Here is a 13,831-nt window from a genome sequence, read left to right on the forward strand (position 1 = left end):
GTGACTCAGGAGGAGAGGTTGGGAGAGCTGGGCATATGTCACTTAGAGAAGAGTTGGGCAAGGGGCAATACAATATGTAAAAGGTAGACATGTTGAAGAGGGGGCCATCTTTATTTACTGCAGCATTCAGGAATACAACAGGTGTTAGATTGGGTGTGTGTGTGGAAGACCTCTGTGGACAGCCTCCCTCTTCCCCTCCAGGACCAGGAAAGCCTGCAGGCAGCTGTTAGGGAACTCACCGGCAGAGGCAGCTCTCACGCTGCAGGGATCTGCAGCCTCCGAGCCTCAGAGGGAAGTGGAAGGAGGAGGGGGAGATCAGGGGTGGGGGACGGAAGGCAATTGGCTGGCCAGTGGACAGATAGGCAAGCTGGTTGGAGGAGGAGGCATTCAGGGGTGGGACATCTGCTCTGATTGGGCCCAGACAGGATGCTACAATCATCCTGTAATCAAGGGCGGCCTCACAGTAAAGTCTAGGCTACTGGCTGGTCAAAAAGACAAATGGATCTTGATTTAAAAAAAAAAAACATTAGAAAATTGTTTGTGGTTTGGTTCAGGTTGCCAGTCTCCAAGTAGGTCCTGGAATCACAGCTGATCTCCATGGAGATCAGATCCCCAGAAGAGAAGGACTTTGTTGGAGGTGTAAACTCTAAGGCTGGCTAAGCTCCCTCTGCTCCCTAAATCCTGGCCTCCCTAAGTTCCTGTCCCCCCCCCCAAAAAAAAAGCCTTCCCATGCATTCCCAAGTCAGAGTTTGAGAACCTTAGTACTGTGTATGCAGAGAGAGTAAGAGTCATTAAAGCATATGAGAAGTTGTTAGGTGTAGCCCTTGTATTGGGTCAGAAAAATGAAAAGCATGCCTACTGGATGGGGGATACGCTTCTAGGTAACACTGTGTGTGAACGAAACCTTGGGGTACTTGTGGATTGTAAACTAAACATGAGCAGGCAGTGTGATGCAGCGGTAAAAAAGGCAAATGCCATTTTGGGCTATATCAACAGGGGCATCACATCAAAATCACAAGATGTCATAGTCCCATTGTATACGGCACTGGTCAGACCACACCTGGAGTACTGTGTGCAGTTCTGAAGATCTCACTTCAAGAGGGACATGGATAAAATTGAAAGGGTACAGAGGAGAGCGACAAGGATGATCTGGGGCCAAGGGACCAAGCCTTATGAAGATAGGTTGAGGGACTTGGGAATGTTCAGCCTGGAGAAAAGGAGGTTGAGAGGGGACATGACAGCCCTCTTTAAGTATTTGAAAGGTTGTCACTTGGAGGAGGGCAGGATGCTATTTCTGTGGGCTGCAGAGGAGAGGACACGCAGTAATGGGTTTAAACTACAAGTACAACAATATAGGCTAGATATCAGGGGGGGGGAATTCACAGAGTAGTTCAGTAGTGGAATAGGCTGCCTAAGGAGGTGGTGAGCTCCCCCTCACTGGCAGTCTTCAAGCAAAGGTTGGATACACACTTTTCTTGGATGCTTTAGGATGCTTAGGGCTGATCCTGCGTTGAGCAGGGGATTGGACTAGATGGCCTGTGTGACCCCTTCCAACTCTGATTCTATGATTCTATGGATCCCTCATTATCCTTCCTTCCTCCACGGAGCTCAGGATGGCCTAGGTTTTTTTCTTAGCTTGCCCTTTATCCTCATCACAATTCCCCGAGGTAGGTTAGGCTGACAGAGCGACCGGCGTGAGGTTACCCACAGTGCAGGCCTAAGGAGAGATATGGTTCTGTCTGTGGCAACTAAACATGGTGACTTAAGGAACCTTCATATTCAGGGACAACAAATCTCTGGAAACCAGCCCTGGGAGACAATGTCAGGAGAAAATGTAAGCTTCTGTTCTCTGTTTGTTGGACCTCTGGGGCAACTGGTTGGCCCCTGTGTGAAAAAAAGAAGCTGCTCTAGATGGACCACTGGTCTGATACAGCAGGGCTCTTCTGATGTTCTAAGGATGCTGGACTAGATGGACCACTGGTCTGATTCAGCAGGACTCTCCTTATGTACTTAGGATGCTGGACCCCTGGTCTGATCCAACAAGACTTTTCTGATGTTCTAAGGATGCTGGACTAGATGGACCCCTGGTCTGATCCAGCAGAGCTCTTCTGATGTCCTTTGGATGCTGGACTAGATGGACCACTGGTCTGATCCAGCAGGACTTTTCTGATGTTCTAAGGATGTTGGACTAGATGGACCACAGGTCTGATCCAGCAGGACTCTTGTTATGTTCTTAGGAAGCTGGACTAGATGGACCCCTGGTCTGACCCAGCAGGGCTCTTCTTATGCTCCTAGGATGCTGGACTAGAAAACTGTTGTCATGGAATGTGGTCAGGGTTTGTGCCAGTATTAGAGTCCATCTTTACTAGGTGAGGAAAATAATCCCATGACAGGAAGGAGAGGTGTTGCAAGAGGTGCTTTTAAAAATGTCAAGGGGCAGGCTCAAGTCTGCTTTCGGAGCTTTCTCTTTCTTCCTGAGGAGGCAAAAAAAAAGAAAAGAAAAAGAAATCTTCTTCCTGCCCCTTCCCCATCTGCACAATGCATTTGCTGTTCAGAAAACACTCCCCCCTCCAGCTGAAGAGGAGCAATGAGGGAAGTGATGCACAAAACACGCAGCTATCATGGAAAGAGAACTTTCCACCTGGCCAAAATGCGCAGCTGGGTAAAGGAGAGAAACCTCCATAAACTCAGAGCATCGGCAAACGGTTTCCCAACTTTCCTCCTCACTGTGGCGTGCTCCTCCGAGTTTCTTCCTCCCCTCCTTTCCTCTGCAATCCCTTTAATAGAAGGATTCCTATAATCTTGAAGCTGTCACCCTAAAGTGGTCTGCAGGGACCCCCAGCTATAAATCTCCAGGCCGCTGTCTGCCTTGCAGATAGATTTACACAGCTAGATTCATGCTGTAGGACTGCAAGCATTCCTCTGGGGAATCCTCCTAAATATTTAAGACTTCAGATTATGGTTTAATTTTTTAAAAGAAAGATCCGTACACTTCAGGAATGCTTGTATTGATACAGGGTGGTGGTGGTGGGGGGGGGGGACAGGATAAAACGCAAAGATACTTACATGCCTTGGTAAGCTTGTGTTTTTAGGAAGGAGGGATTGTGAACCTGAAAGGTAGCATTTTAACCGGGCCCCCTTCCCCTCCCCGAAAAAAAAAAATGCCCTAGAGGAATGGCTTGAACAATCTGCCGGAGTCATTGGTAGCTGAGGTAAGTTTTAGATCTCTACATAATGGCCTTCTTTCACCCTGTCAGATTAGTTTCTCCAAGAAAGGTTTTGGCAGGGAGCTCTTTTCCATTCCAACTTTCCGTCATTTTCTTTAATGCCACATTTCGCTCGCTTTACCGTTTCTCTAGCTGGTAGGTAAAGGCCGAATGGCATAAGGGAACAAAGAGGGGATTTGAACAGAGGTGCGACTGTAAAGGGGAGGGGGGGGGGCTTGCCTTCAGCTTCTCTCTACCTTGACACCCTTCCTTTTTGTGTGAAAAGCATCATTTTAAGGATGCAGACGTCCTGTGATCTGGTCTCACCCTGCCCTGAGGAATCAGCCCTGGTGTCTGAGGAACTTTCTCTGATAGAGGGGCTTCAGCCTGGAAGGGTTTCAGGTAGATAGATTTGGCCAGTCTGCTTTCACATTTAGGTTATCCTATGAGTCATAGATCCATCTCATTCTTTGCATTCTTTCCTTTTTTGTTGTTGTAAACCTCAAGGTGAGTTGACTTTGTTCAAGGTGGTGAAGACAGTCTCCTAAAGAAGAAGTAATACTCCCGGGTTTTGTGTACTATCCAACAGCGCCTTGGTGGGGGCAGTGTGGAATAGGGGTTAGGGCACTAGACATGGGATGGGGAGGCCCAGCTTCAGATCTCCATACGGTCATGATGACCTGGGCCAGTCACTATCAGATTTAATTCCTTCAGAAGGTTGTCTTGAGGCCAAAACAGAGGGGAGATTCATCTCCGCTGCCCTGTTCTTCTGGAAATGCCATCTTCAGAGGCAGTAATGCTCTGGATTCAAGTGCCAGGAGAAAATGTCAAGAAAGTGCCTTGGCCACTGGGGCCTATTGCCCTCTGAGGAAATGTTTGACCAATGTATTAGACAGATACGAGATGGAGCACTGGCCTGATGGACCCAGCAGGGCTCTTCTTATGTTCTTAGGATGCTGGACTAGATGGACCACTGGTCTGACTCAGCAGGGCTCTTCTTATGTCCTTAGGATGCTGGATTAGATGGACCACTGGTCTGACCCAGCAGGGCTCTTCTGATGTTCTCAGGATGCTGGACTAGATGGACCACTGGTCTGACCCAGCAGGGATCTTCTTATGTTCTTAGGAAGCTGGACTAGATTGACCACTGATCTGACCCAGGAGGGCTCTCCTTATGTCCTTAGGAAGCTGGATCAGATGGATCACTGGTCTTATCCAGCAGGGTTCTTTTTGTATTCTTCGGATGCCCGATTAGATGGGCCACTGTACAGATCCAGCAAGGCTCTTCTCATGTTTTTTGGATGCCAGACTAGGTGTACAACTGGTCTGATCCAGCAAGACTCTTCTTGTGTTCTTGGGATGCTGGACTAGATGGACCCCTGGTCTGATCCAGCAGGGTTCTTCTTATGTTCTTAGGATGCTGGACTAGATGGACCACTGGTCTGACCCAGCAGGGCTCTTCTTGTGTTTTTTGGATGCTGGACTAGATGGACCACTTGTCAGATCCAGCACGGCTCTTAGATTCTTATGCAGGATTTTTAAAAATGTAATTGTTTGCTCCTCTTTTTATTTGCACCTTTATGTTCCTCTTTTCCAGATCATAAATGGCCTTCATTCCCTCCCCACTCCAATCATAAGGTACAGTGAGGTTCACTATTCCTTCATTGACCCCCTCCCCTCAATACTGCACCTTTCATCTCTTTCTTCCTGTGAGGTTCTATCTATAACTTCTGCACCAAATGCATCCAACACTTGCCGTTTGGCCCTGAATTGACATGTCAGCTTGTCCGTTGTTTTCCTCTTCTGCCAAGCAAATCGTAAAAGACAGCTAAGGTCTGGCCCCGAATCCCCCACTTATAGGAAACAAAGTTTAAGCAGCTTCTAGTCCATTTGTCAGTGTTGTGCTGACAGGGAATTCGTTCCGGTGCCTGTTTCTAGCTGACTTGAGCTCTGCTTTTATTAGAACTATAACACAAGCACAGCAAACTCTTGGAAGAGCATGTCTCTGGGATGATGGGGGGGGAGTGATTTTTTTTTTCATCCCCAAAATACTGGCAGCCTTGCTTGAGTTTGTTCCTCCCAAAGTTTAGACATAAGAGTCACCAATTTCCAGGATGGCTGGAATTCTCCTGGAATTACAACTGACCTCTAGACTGCAGAGATCGGCTCCCCTGGAGGAAACAGCAGCGTCTATGGTATACCATAAAGCCTAGGAGGAATAGAAGTCCTAGAACAGCCTTTCTCAACTTTTTTTTACTGTTGAGAAACCCCTGGACCCCAGGCTGATTCCCTCCCGGCTCTCCAGATTCGAGGCCGCCACTCTTAACCTCAAGAGTGGCGGGAGGGATTCCCTGCTCATCCTCCACATGCATCCAGATGGGTGACCATGAGCCAGTCCCAGTTCTCTCAAGGCTCTCTCAGTGTCACCTCCCTCACAGGGTGTCTGTTGTGGGGAGAGGAAGGGAAGGCACCTTCGACCATCTAGAGCAGGGGTAGTCAACCTGTGGTCCTCCAGATGTTCATGGACTACAATTCCCATGAGCCCCTGCCAGCGTTTGACTACCCCTGATTTAGAGGATGTTGTTGACTTAGCCCTCTGGCGCCCGGAGGCAGGTGTTCCATTATGGGAAAGATAGTTTGCCCGCCATGTTGGGCTTTTTCTATCGGTTGTTGTTTTAATGGGGTTTTATTGGGGTCTTATTGTTCCACGAGCCAGCTTGCTGAGAGTGGCAGGTAATAAATGTCATAATAATAATCATGATGATGATGATGATGTTTGAGATTTATGGGCTATTGAATTAGGAATTATAAATGAATAAAATACTGCGTAATGGATGGGGCAAGCGACTGATGAAAGTGGCACATTTTGAAAACGAATCTGGATCTCATTTTAGCTGGGCTCCATTAAAAAAAATGGTTCTAAGAAATTGACCAGAGATACCTCTCTTTGCATTAAAGAGACTTTATGGGACGGCCGCATTGTCATTCCTTTTCTTCAGGTTGTGGCTTTGTGGGATTGTTTGGTCTTCGTTTTCTAACCTCCAGGTGAGGCTTGGAGATCTCCTGAATCAGTTGATCTCCAGACTACTGAGAGTAATTCCCCTGTGTCGGAGTGTGGATTCTATGCCCTTGTGCCCTGCTATGGTCCTGCCTTTCCCCAAACCCACACCACCCCAAAAACCTCAAGGCTTTTTCCCAACCCACATCTGTCGATCCTGCCAGCCGTTCTATAGTTGCTTGCCGAAAACATAGCAGAATGTCTCCCATTTGGTCAGGGAGTGACATGACCTTCAGAAACTGGAGTTTGCATCAGTCTGTACAGAAACTGTGCATACAGCCTGCCATCCAACAGGTGCTGAGTGACACCTTCCTGGCAGATTTTAAGAGGCTTAGAGCATCTATTTAAGGCACCAATCCGGCAGCCGAGAAACTTGTTCAGTTCAAGAAGAAAGGGCGTCTCGCTGAGATTCTTGCCGTCTCTGTCCAACTGCAGATTTTGCGTTTGCTTGGGGAACTTGCATGTTTGTGGGAAATCTCACCGCTCCGAAATCCCGGCTCTTACCTGATGGGGAACTGTGTAGGATGGCTTCTCTGCTTCAGGCTGCCGTGTACTTGTTAGTGTTGGGTGCTCGTTCTGCACTTAATTTTCCATCTCAGCCAAAGACCCGTCTCTATTACTGTATTAGAAGCAACATTGTTCTAGGACAGAATCAAAAGTGGCTTACCATTAAAAAAAATAAAAAGGCCAGATAGCTCCCTGACGTGTGGCTTGTTTCCAGTGTGACAGATGCTTCATTAATTCCTCTTACCTCCCTACTTGATGCCCTTCAGGTATTCTCTGGTGTCATCTAGACCAGGGGTAGTCAACCTATGGTCCTCCAGATGTCCATGGACTAAAATTCCCATGAGTTCAGGCCAGCAAACGCTGGCAGGGGTTCATGGGAATTGTAGTCCATGGACATCTGGAGGACCACAGGTTGACTACCCCTGGACTAGATGGCCTGTATTGCCTTTTCTAACTCTGTGACTCTAAAATGGCTGCCTAAGGAGGTGGTGAGCTCCCCCTCACTGGTGGTCTTCAAGCAGCAGCTGGACAGATCCTTCTCCTGGATGCTTTAGGCTGATCCTGCATTGAGCAGGGGGTTGGACCAGATGGTCTGTATGGCCCCTTCCAACTTGATGACTCTATGATTCCATGTCTGCAGAGATCAGATCCCTGGAGAAAAAGGCTGTTTTGCATGGGACACTCTATGGCATACCCCACTGAGAGATCCTGCCACTCCCCAGGCTAGGGAAGAGGAGGCTGAGAGGGGGCCATGATTGCTTTCATTAAGTATCTGAAGGGTTGTCTCTTGGACGAAGGCAAGGAGCAGCTCCTATTGGCAGCAGAGGCTAGGGGATGGAGCAAGGGGTTGGCCTAGATGGCAGAGGATAGGGGGTTGAGCCAGCGGGTTGGACTAGATGTCCTGTTTGGCCCCTTCCAACTCTATGGTTCTATGACTACAGAGAGATCAGTTCCCCTGGTAAACTGCTTCGGAGAGTGGATTCTGTGGCCTTGTGGACCTCACTGGGGTTCCTTTCCTCCCCAGATTCCCTCCTGAAATCTCCCGGGATTTCCCAATCTGGATATGGCAGCCTTACCCCCCCCACACACACACACACACATACACACATGCACACATGCACACCGCTTTCCGTAGGTGGCCAGGGAGAAATCTGGCCTCCTCCTCTGAAACAACATCTATTTTTCCTTATGCCCCCTTCTCAGGTGCATCTCATCTCAGGCTTAACCCCCAATCGCAGAGCATAAAGTCACCGAATTAAACGTGGTGCATGCATGTATCAACCGGACCTCCACGTCTGCCGGGGGAGTTTTTTTTCTCGGTGTGTGGGGAAAACAGCACCGGTCCGACTTGACCCCGGCATTTGCTGTTTGTCCCTCCTCAACTGCTTTGGGGAAAGGAAAAAAAGAAAAAGGGAAAGTGTTTTGGATTTCAAAGGGGGCGGACAGCCGCGATGCTGTGAAAAGGTGCCAGGTGGTTATTTTAAGATGTGTTATGGATCTCTCTCTCTCTCTCTCTCTCTCTAAAATGGCCAGTGTGGAGAAAGGGGAGGAGGGGGGGGAGCCGCACTGGAGATTACAAAGGTCTCTCAGTGGGGGGATGCCAGAGGTGGGGAGGGGGGAAGCAAGGGAGCAGAAAGAGGGGGGGTGGACTTTCCAAGCTGTGGTCGAAGACTTAAAATAAACAAACAGCAATGGGCGATTATTCCCTCCATCAAGGCTCCTTTATCCTTAGTGAGCTCAGCCAGTGGTCAACATATGAGACACCCCTCCCTGGCTGATCCATCCCTCCTTTGACAACCTCGGGTTTATACAGCTGGGCCTTTGTGGGACTTTATGGGAACTGCTGTCGAACAACAGACATGGAGGTAGACAAAGTACCTTTGCAGGCTGGACTGGCAGGCTTCCTTCGTGTTTTCCCGGTGTGAGGAATAGATGTGGTCACCTCGGCCCACCCCTCCCTTTTCTTCTGGGCCCCAGCGGGTTTTCAAGAGACCCAGGCAGTTTTTACAATGAGGACCGCTTCACGTTTGGGGAGGCGAGAGGGAGAGACTCACTGAGAGCTGGAGGTAAGGAGGAAGGAGAGGGGTCTCCATAGTTTAGACGCCTTAGAATGTGATTTATACGGGAGCCTGGCACTGCCTTCCTTAACATGAACTGCCGTCTTCTAAGTCCATCGAAGTCAGTGGTCTTAGAAGGGTGTCTAATGATGTAAAACTATGTAATACTCCTCTGTGTATTTCTTCTCGGATTGGTTTGATGGGAAATTGGCAGTCCTTATCTTCTAGTTTTCTCTACCTCTCTCTCTCTCTCTCTCTCTCTTTCTCTCTCTCTCTCTCTCTTTCTTTCTTTCTTTCTTTCTTTCTTTCTTTCTTTCTTTCTTTCTTTCTTTCTTCTTCTTTCTTTCTTTCTTTCCCTCCCTCCCTCCCTCCCTCCCTCCCTCCCTCCCTCCCTCCCTTCTTTCTTTCTTTCTTTCTTTCTTTCTTTCTTTCTTTTCTTTCTTTCTTTCTTTCTTTCTTTCTTTCTTTCTTTCTTTCTTTCTTTCTTTCTTTCTTTCTTCCCTCCCTCCCTCCCTCCCTCCCTCCCTCCCTCCCTCCCTCCCTCTCTCTCTCTCTTTCTTTCTCTCTTTCTCTCTTTCTCTCTTTCTTTCTTTCTTTCTTTCTTTCTTTCTTTCTTTCTTTCTTTCTTTCTTTCTTTCTTTCTTTCCTTCCCTCCCTCCCTCCCTCCCTCCCTCCCTCTTTCTTTCTTTCTTTCTTTCTTTCTTTCTTCTTTCTTTCTTTCTTTCTTTCTTTCTTTCTTTCTTTCTTTCTTTCTCATGCTTGCATGGGCCCCCCTTGGAACATTCATGGCTGGCCTGCCAGGTGTACTTTGAAAATAAATCTATATCCATGCTTCTTTACCTCTTGGATTGAGGAAGTCAGAGCCCGAGGAACCGGGGCCCTCTGTCTGCTTGTGTCAGGGATGCAAACTTTACGCTGGTACTAGAATAGAAAGGATTATTCTCTTAGAAAAGTGGGGGGGGGGGATCCAAGGAAGCCCGTTTTGATGGAGTCTTCATGGGGGAATTATGAAGCGTTCAAAAGCATGTACACAAACTGCTTACCCAGTTCCTTATAGCTGAAAGCACAACGTAAAGAAGTAGCAAAATGGAAAGAAAAGGAACAGGAAGACGTTATTCACTGTGGCAGTCCGAGAGGGTCATGTATACCTTTTGCCATGCAGGGACTGGAGAAAATTGGAATATATGTAGCAGAGAAAGGTTTTTTTTTTTTTTAAAAAGCTATCATCTGTCTCAAATTTCTACATTGGACTTGTCTGGCCATCCCTAGCATAACCCCGACCTCTCCACGGCAGCCCAATCATTCAAGCTAGCTATTGGATCGGATTGGTGAAGAAGAGGCACAGTCAAAATAAGTCGTGCCACGAAGCTGCCAAAAGTAAGCAGCGTAGAAGTCCCATGGTGAACTGGGAGAGTTAAGACGGTGCTCTCAGATTCCTGCCGTTAAAACCCAGGTCTATAACTTTGGCCAGATCAGTCCTTTCAAATCCCCATTTTAGGCCATATCACGATACAGTTTTTATTATATACTCAGAATCTCGCTCGTGCTACGTTCTTTTGAAATGAACGGGTCAGATAGGAGAGGACACACGCAGCGTGGGGAAGCTTGTGAAACAGTCGCCACTTAAAAGAACACACAGGCAAGACATCTGTGTATTCGAAGCTGGACGGAAACTGGATATTATGTTAGACCCCTCTCCAAGGTGTAAATAATATAGGATGGTGACTAGTGAGGCTCCCCCTGGCTCTGGAGCCACCGAAGGTCCGTTCCTAGAAAGTTTTAGAAAAAGGATGGGGATTTTTGGCAAAAGCTGCTATAGAACATGTTTGGTAGGGGAGTTGTGGAGCAATTCCTGTCCTCTTCTTGTGTCTTGTGGCCAAGGGACCTAGAAGGTGAAGAGAAGACCAAGGAGGAGGAGGATACAATGTGGTCTGGATCTCAGAAGAGCCCCACAGTTTGTGGCTTGGGATGGCGTGGGCGAAGAGAAAGCAATTTTGGGTTAGGGTGAGGAGCAAGAGCAGTGTATGAGGACTTCTTCTTCTTCTTCTTCTTCTTCTTCGCTCTGTCAAGTCACAGCTCACTTATGGTGATGCCCGTGGGGTTTTCAAGGCAATGGACATTCCAAAGTGGTTTGACATTGCCTGCCTCCGTATCACAAGTTCCTTGTTGATCTCCCATCCCTGTAGTCCTTAAGGCTGATCCCTTTTCATTTCCATGATTCCAAGGTCGGGGTAGATGGGGTTTGAGATAAGAACGAGAAAAGAGGAGGTCAAGGTACAATTTCATTTTGAACTCTGCTCACCCCCAGCTCCAAAAGCCTCTTTGCCCGCCTAGATTTGTGTTGGTACTGTGATGCCCCTACAGCGGTTGCTTGTGGAGCATGGAGGATACAGTGGATCTGCCATCTTCTATGGTTCTTCATCTGATTTGGGGGCTTTTCCCCTGTCCGAAGGTCCCACAGGACCCTCGGGGTTCTTTGCTGATAATTTAGTTCTAGCTTCTGAGCTGAAAGTTGGCATTGCTACAAGATCCGCAGCAGTTTTTCACAGAGTTTTAGCTGATTTGGGTGGAATTTAACTTCCACGTAAACATGCATAGGACCGTTTATGCACTGGAGAATTCATGCTGGGCTGCGGGCTGGAGTTTTAGTCGTGGCAGGTTGCCCCACCTCTTCCTGCACCCACATGGGGGAGCATTTGGCCTGGTGCGCCTCATACACCCCCCGATTTGTGCTCCTGCATGGGAGCTGGGGCAGTTCTCAGTGCGTAAACGGTCTAGAAGGTTGTCCATTGCAGTGGCTTGTCAACACAGGACTTCAACTCCATCAGAATATTGGTCTTTCGCTATATGATTGTGAACTTTAACTCGCTCCTCAACCAAGGTACCCCCCAAACTCAGCTGGTGTCTCCATCAGAGAATCCAAAACCTCTGCCTTCCTGCCTTAACACATAGCAAGTCTTTTGTTAGAAAGCGTTTCGCAGAGATTACGTGAAACTCACACAAGGCCAACGGAGACTGTACTTTTTTTTTTTTTTGCATTCCAATCCATTTTCATTAAATAGAAAAAAAATATTTATAGTTTATTGACACACATGTTCCAACCGTAAGATCTTGAGCCTGTTTTCACAGACGTAAATCTCACTGACTCTAGTGGGACTTACTTCTAAGTAAATACCCATTTTAATAAACCGTAGTTAGAGAATTCAAATCGATACATAGGTAATTCAAATTAAAGCCATAAAGCATGTTTGGAGCACACAGAAATACACTATATATCATCGTCGTGTGCCAATTGGGCTAACTCCTCTACGGCAAGACAAATATAAATATTATAATTAAAAGGAATGAAGTTCGCGTTGCCAACATTCAGTAAAAGGGAAACCAAGTTTTAATTAAGAAGAAGAAGAAGAAGAGTTGGTTCTTATATGCCGCTTTTCCCTACCCGAAGGAGGCTCAAAGCGGCTTCCATTCGCCTTCCCTTTCCTCTCCCCACAACAGACACCCTGTGGGGTGGGTGAGGCTGAGAGAGCTCTGATATCACTGCTCGGTCAGAACAGTTTTATCAGTGCCGTGGCAAGCCCAAGGTCACCTAGCTGGTTGCATGTGGGGAAGTGCAGAATCGAACCCGGCAAGCCAGATTAGAAGTCCGCACTCCTAACCACTACACCAAACTGGCTCTTAACTTATGTTTTCTTCATTCGCCAGAATCACAGATTCATAAGATGTGGACTTCCAACTGGAAACTAAGGACATTGGTGGGATTTTCTTTAACTTGATCTACATTAGGGTTACCAGATATCCTCTTTTAAGAGGACATGTCCTCTTGTTTATTTATTTATTTATTTTTATATACCGCCCTCCCCTGAGGCTTAAGGGGGTTTACAGAAAACGCAGAAATGGTACATAGGACTTAGTTTACATAACAACTTTCATTCAGCATTAATAATATTAACATTAAACTGTAACACAGGTGCAAAATATAACCATGCGAACAGGTCTAGAGCAGAACACATGGGTGGATTTTTTAGGGGGGAGGGAGCGAGCAGGGGTCCTGTAGATGTATTTGGCCACTGGGTCTCAACCAAATGCCTGGTGGAAGAGCTCCCTTTTGCAGGCCCTTTTTAATGTGTCTATCCTCTTTTGGGATCTTTAAAAAAAACAATGAGAACGTCCTCTTTTGGGTTTGGAAGGTTAGGTATGTTCCTAGTTAGTAGCAACAATCACAGCTTAAATACTAAGGGTATTTAAAATGAGATTGGTCATAGCGATCGCTTGTTTGCAAAAGTCAGTCGGGGTGCATGCCCTCTTCAAAATATAATCCTAACCTATATATACAATGTAATTTCTCAGTACTGATGAGATACTCCCTTCGTATTGGTTAATAAAGGGGAAAAGACATGCACAAACACACAAGTAGATCTCATGCTGGTTTCACATTCGAAATTTATGCAACTTGTATCCCCTGATTTTAGGATTGCTCCCAAAGACCGTTTACGCACTGGGAACTTCCCTGCCTCAGCTCCCATGCAGGAGCACAAATTGGAGGCGGATGAGGTGCACCAGGTCAAATGCTCCCCCGTGTGGGTGCAGGAAGAGGTGGGGCAATCTGCTATGACTAATGCTCCAGTCCAGCATGATTGGGTTTTGTTGTAAGGGCATCTTGGCCTGCTGATCTGTCTTCTTCCATGTCATTGCATCATGATTGTGGGTTCAATTTCTTTGTTGTTTTTTTTTCAACTATAGCTTCTGATCAGATCCTTGCTGCCTGCCTCATGCTCCCTAACAGTGTTTTGTAATGTTAATGGGGTTTTAATAGGGTTTTTAATGTAAGGTGACCAGATTTTAACATTGGTAAAGCAGGACACCATTGACCAGGAGGTTCTTGATTAAAAATTTGGTCTATATGGAGCAACAAAAAGTTTCATAGAACGCAAAAATAGTATTGTAATATATATATTGTAATATATATATATATAATTTCAACATAAGTACAATTTGCCGGG

General features: G+C 46.9%; 1 protein-coding gene across 13 annotated transcripts in view; it reads left to right on the plus strand.

Moving 5' to 3' along the window:
- The window catches only part of SOX5 (SRY-box transcription factor 5), a 909,709-nt gene that overhangs the window by 492,424 nt on the left and 403,454 nt on the right, over window positions 1-13,831 (plus strand). The window contains exon 1 of one of the 13 annotated variants that reach the window (XM_077340182.1): window positions 4,822-4,844. The exons of 11 other annotated variants lie outside the window; for them this stretch is intronic. The gene's annotated coding sequence lies outside the window, so the exon portion shown is untranslated. Of the gene's footprint in view, window positions 1-4,821; window positions 4,845-8,816; window positions 8,838-13,831 lie in introns of those variants that run through there. One more of the 13 variants, XM_077340181.1, reaches the window with a different exon arrangement.

Source organism: Paroedura picta, chromosome 5 (assembly GCF_049243985.1).
Source record: "Paroedura picta isolate Pp20150507F chromosome 5, Ppicta_v3.0, whole genome shotgun sequence".
Lineage (NCBI taxonomy): Eukaryota > Metazoa > Chordata > Lepidosauria > Squamata > Gekkonidae > Paroedura > Paroedura picta.